This window comes from Saccopteryx bilineata, chromosome 3 (assembly GCF_036850765.1).
Source record: "Saccopteryx bilineata isolate mSacBil1 chromosome 3, mSacBil1_pri_phased_curated, whole genome shotgun sequence".
NCBI lineage: Eukaryota > Metazoa > Chordata > Mammalia > Chiroptera > Emballonuridae > Saccopteryx > Saccopteryx bilineata.
In genome coordinates, this window is record NC_089492.1 from 276,220,558 (window position 1) to 276,226,125 (window position 5,568).

The following is a 5,568-nucleotide window of genomic DNA, read 5'->3' on the forward strand; positions in this document are numbered from 1 at the left end:
TAAGTGGAGCAACAAATCAATGCTTCTTTCTCTCTCTTTCAAATCAATCAATCAATAAAAGAAACCCTTTTTTTTTTTACAGAGACAGAGAGAGAGTCAGAGAGAGGGATAGATAGGGACAAACAGGAACAGAGAGAGATGAGAAGCATCAATCATTAGTTTTTCGTTGTGACACCTGAGTTGTTCATTGATTGCTTTCTCATATGTGCCTTGACCGTGGGGCTATAGCAGACTGAGTAACCCCTTGTTCTAACCAGAGACCTCAGGTCCAAGCTGGTGAGCTTTGCTCAAACCAGATGAGCCCGCGCTCAAGCTGGCGACCTCGGGGTCTTGAACCTGGGTACTCTGCATCCCAGTCTGATGCTCTTATCCACTGTGCCACCGCCTGGTCAGATGAAACCTATTTAATTTGTATAAGAGTTTATTTGAGCCAAAATTGAGGACATATGGCTGGGAGCAAGATCTCAAATGCTCTGAAGTAGAGAAGATTAAGAAAGCATCACACAGCAGTAGGAATGACTGCTATGTGCCCAGTGCCTTCTACAGGCCTGGCATTGTGCCACTTTTTTAAAAAAAGATTTTATTTATTGATTTTACAGAGAGGGGAGGGGGATGTGAGAAGTATCAACTCATAGTTGCTTCACTTTAGTTGTTCATTGATTGCTCCTTATATGTGCCTTGACCAGGCAAGCCCAGGGTTTTAAACTGGCGACCTCAGCATTCCAGATCAATGCTTTATCCACTGCGCCAACACAGGTCAGGCTGTGCCACCTTTCTATGTGTCATCTCTCCACCTGTCCACAATCTCTCATGGGGCATTTTTTTTTTTTTGTATTTTTCTGAAGTTGGAAACGGGGAGGCAGTCAGACAGACTCCCGCATGCGCCCGACCAGGAGCCACTTGGCATGCCCACCAGAAGGCGATGCTCTGCCCATCTGGGGCATCACTCTGCTGCAATCAGAGCCATTCTAGTGCCTGAGGCAGAGGCCACAGAGCCATCCTCAGTGCCCAGGCCAACTTTGCTCCAGTGGAGCCTTGGCTGTGGGAGGGGAAGAGAGAGACAGAGAGGAAGGAGAGGGGGAGGGGTGGAGAAGCAGATGGGCGCTTCTCCTGTGTGCCCTGGCCAGGAATCGAACCTGAGACTCCCACACGCCAGGCCGACGCTCTACCGCTTAGCTAACCGGCCAGGGCCTCATGGGGCATTTTTTTCTTTTTCTTTTTTTTTCCTTTTAATAGGTAGGGAGGCAGAGAGATAGACTCCTGCATTCACCCCGACCAGGATCCACATGCACCCTGACCAGGATCCACCTGTCAAGTCCCCTATGGAGCGATGCTTTGCCCATCTAGGGCCATTGTTCTGTTGCTCAGCAACTGAGCTATTTTAGCACCTGAGGTGAGGCCATGGTGTTGTCCTCAGCACCCAGAGCCAACTTTGCTCAAATGAACCATGGTGGCAGGGTGGGGGGAGAAAAAAATGGGAGGGGTGGAGAAGCAGATGGTTGCTTCTCCTATGTGCCTTGACTGGGAGTCAAATCCAGGACTTCCAGACACTGGGCCAATGCTCTACCACTGAGCCAACTGGCTAGGGCTTTCATGGGGCATTTTAAGGATGAGAATCCAAGGCTCACAGAGGTTGAGCAAGTAGCTTAAATGTGGTAAATGACAAACCAGAAATGAGGAACCTGGTTCCTAATTTGTTAACTGAGGAGAGTTGATCGGTCAAAGCAATGATAACAATAACAATGACCTAAAGTTTCCTTTTAAAATAAATTTATTTGTGCTCCCTTTGGCAGCACATATACTAAAATCAGAATGATACAGAGAAGATCAGCATGGCACCAATAAAAAATAAAATAAAATAAATTTGCTTAAGTAAAGATATAAGCCTTTTTAAATAAAAATTAAGTGGGTGCTTAGTAGGTAGAAACTTATGTACGGTACAAATCATGAAGGTGGTTCAAGAATGACAGAAGTTTGGGAAATACTAAGATCCAAGGAACTTAGGGTGACATTTTAGCTTGAACCATAAGAAATGGATGACATCTAGGCCCTGGCCGGTTTGCTCAGTGGTAGAGTGTCAGCCTGGTGTGCAGGAGTCCCGGGTTCGATTCCCAACCAGGGCACACAGGAGAAGCACTCATCTGCTTCTCCACCCCTCCCCCTCTCTTTCCTCTCTGTCTCTCTCTTCCCCTCCTGCAGCCAAGGCTCCATTGGAGCAAAGTTGGCCCAGGAGCTGAGGATGGCTCTATGGCCTCTGCCTCAGGCGCTAGAATGGCTCTGGTCGCAACAGAGCAACACCCCAGATGGACAGAGCATCGCTCCCTGGTGGGCATGCCAAGTGGATCCCGGTCGGGCGCACGTGGGAGTCTGTCTGACTGCCTCCCCATTTCCAACTTCAGAAAAATACAAAAAAAAAAAAAATGGATGACATCTGATTATTTTTGCTTTGACCTACAAAAATGACAATTTCATATGGTCCAATTTACTAGAAAGCCCTACATTTTCCGGCACCTACCTATGTTCTACCAAAACCAACTGCTTGTCATTTTCCTGCACACACCACATTATTTCTCTCTTCTGTGCCTTTGTCCAAGACAGTCCTTCCACCTGGATACCCACATGCTCTTAGTATGTAAGTGTCACCACCTTCAAGGACCTTCCTTGTCATCTGTCCCCCAAAACAAGTGCTGCAGTCACTTCCCTATGTAGTTAGCATGTCTGTTTGCATGCTTGGGTCTGTCTCTCCTACAAGCCTGTGAACACTTTTAGGAAAGGATACTTTTAAAAATGAAGCCCAGTATCCTCTGCCCTGAGCACCGCAGAATCCTCAGGTTTAACTAACCAAGCGGGTGAGAGAATGAAGATCTACAAAGGAAGGCCCAATTCAGCCTGGAGGGCCAGAGGCGGTTTCAGAGAGGGATCATTTGACCTAGATCTTGAAGGATGAAAAGGAAGGAATTAGAATTTCCTGGTGAGGAGTGAATGGAAAGACACTCCGGGTCAGGCAGCAGCAGGCAGAAAGAGACTGGAGCTCTGACAGAGTCTGCAGACTGGAGGACGTGGAAGTACGGCTTGAGGGGAGGTATAGAAAAGTGAGCTGTGGGATATGGCACTGCTCATAGTGTATCCCCCTTCCCCAACCCCCTTAAACCGATCAACACATCCACAAATACTTCCAGTGGGTGTGATGTGGCATATTCTTCTGCTTAGAAGACAAAAAGCAGGTAGTCTATTTGAATACAGATGCAAGACCAGCCATACAGAACTGTGTTCAAACCAGCATGACCTCCAGCCACGCAGAACCACCATGTTTAAACCAGCGTGACCTCCCTCAAGGAACTTACTCTCTAGAGAAGATGCTGTATAACCACGATTCAGAGAAACTGTCACCAGACATAAAGACCAGAGTTGATCAGCAAACCCACAGGAAAATCACTCGTGGGAGCACAGCTGCCTAAGATAGGCAAATTGATTCAGAGACAAACATGTTCTTAGACCCCTCTCCACCAGGTAAGAGGCTCCTCTAACGTGGTATGAAGGCAGGGTAGTTATGGTAGCAACAACAAAAACCAAATGGGAGACTTAGTATTGTTAACAGAAGAAGGTATGTTAAATGTCCTCTCGTTTAAAGGAGAGCCTTAAGAGGTGGGTATTCTTGTTCCCATTTTACAGAAAAAGAAACTGAGACTTGCTGAGGTAATGGGAACCGCTGGAACTGGAACCCAGGTTTCCGGCTGTGAAAACAATGCTCTTCTCACTTCACCACAAACGAGGCTTTACTTTACAATTGACTAGTTGAGGAAGGGATGGGAGGAAGGGCACATCCCATTCCAGGTATTAATATGATATCCACAGACTAGCAAGAGGGCACTCACATCTCGGGCTTATCGTCTTCAGCCTCATGTTAGGATAATCTCTGTGGACTTGGCTATCAGAGTGTCAGGTTGCCCTCTCTCAAGCTCCAGTACGCCTGTCAGTCGATACTTCCCCAATCACCTAAAAAAAAATCACCGTTCCCTTATAGCCAGCCAGTTCCTCTTTTAACTTCCTGGTTTTAATGGGGCACAACAGACAAATCTCTTTTAGTCTGTTTTCTCATCAAAGTAGGGGAGTTGTGCTTGTTAAATAAGTTCATACCTAAATCAATAATATTTGTGCCAAGAACTGTGAAATAAATAAAGAAATATCATGCCCTTGAAACAGCATTTGATTCATTCAAGTATTTATTGAGCCCCTACTCTGTGGTAGGCACTGTGTTTGTTGCTGGGCCTTCTAAGATGTGCAGACAGCCCCAAACTTAAACAAGAAATCCAGTCTAGTGGGTGTAATGTTATTCAAAAGAAAAATTCCATTAGGGAAGCCCTAAGTGTATCAGTAATTAGAGGATGATCCAAAGACTTGAAACAAAAATTTTCCTGAGGAAGAGGAAATTTCTTTTTAATTTTCCTTTTTTTTTTTTTTTTTAATTTATTGGTGGCGGCGTGGATAAAGTGTCAACCTGGGAATGCTGAGGTCACCGGTTCAAAACCCTGGGCTTGGCCCTGACCGGTTGGCTCAGCGGTAGAGTGTCGGCCTGGCGTGCGGGGGACCCGGGTTCAATTCCCGGCCAGGGCACATAGGAGAAGCGCCCATTTGCTTCTCCACCCCCCTCCCCTCCTTCCTCTCTGTCTCTCTCTTCCCCTCCCGCAGCCAAGGCTCCATTGGAGCAAAGATGGCCCGGGTGCTGGGGATGGCTCCTTGGCCTCTGCCCCAGGTGCTAGAGTGGCTCTGGTCGGGGCAGAGCGACACCCCCTGGTGGGCAGAGCATCGCCCCTGGTGGGCGTGCCGGGTGGATCCCGGTCGGGCGCATGCGGGAGTCTGTCTGACTGTCTCTCCCCGTTTCCAGCTTCAGAAAAATACAAAAAAAAAAAAAAAAAAAAAAAAACCCTGGGCTTGCCAGGTCAAGGCACATATGAGAGTTGATGCTTTCTGCTCTTCTCCCTTCTCTTTCTCTCTCTCTCTCTCTCAAAAAAAAACTGAATAAAGTTAAAAATAAAATAAAATATATCTTTAATTTTTGGGGGTGACACTGGTTAACAAAACTATACAGGTCTCACACTGGCCAGATAGTTCAGTTGGTCAGAGCTTCGTCTCAAAGCATGGAGGTTGCTGGTTTGATCCCTGATCAGGGCACATACAGTAACAGATCTATGTTCCTGCTTCTCTTTCTCCCTTCCTCTCTCTCTAAAAATCAATTTGAAGAAGGAAAAAAAGAAAGAATAAAGGGAGGGAGGACAGGAGGGAAGGAAGGAGAGAGAGAAAGAAAGAAAGAAAAAGAAAGAAGGAAGGGAGGGAGGGAGGGAGGGAGGAAGGGAGGAAAGGAGGAAGGAAGAAAATCTATACAGCTCTCTCAGATGCACAATTCTACAACACATCATCTGTACACTATATTGTGTGTTCGCCACCCCTAGTCAAGTGAGGAAACTTCTATAGATAAGAAGATATTCAATCTCAGTAGTAGTCAGGAAAGAGAAAATTAAAACCGCAATGAAATAGCATTTCAGCCTGGCCTGTGGTGGCGCAGTGGAT

At 46.6% G+C, this 5,568-nt stretch overlaps 1 pseudogene; it reads left to right on the forward strand.

The window, feature by feature from the left end:
* Positions 1 to 1,777: 1,777 nt before the first annotated feature.
* Positions 1,778 to 1,870, forward strand: LOC136332772 (U6 spliceosomal RNA; annotated as a pseudogene).
* The last annotated feature ends 3,698 nt before the right edge of the window (positions 1,871 to 5,568 follow it).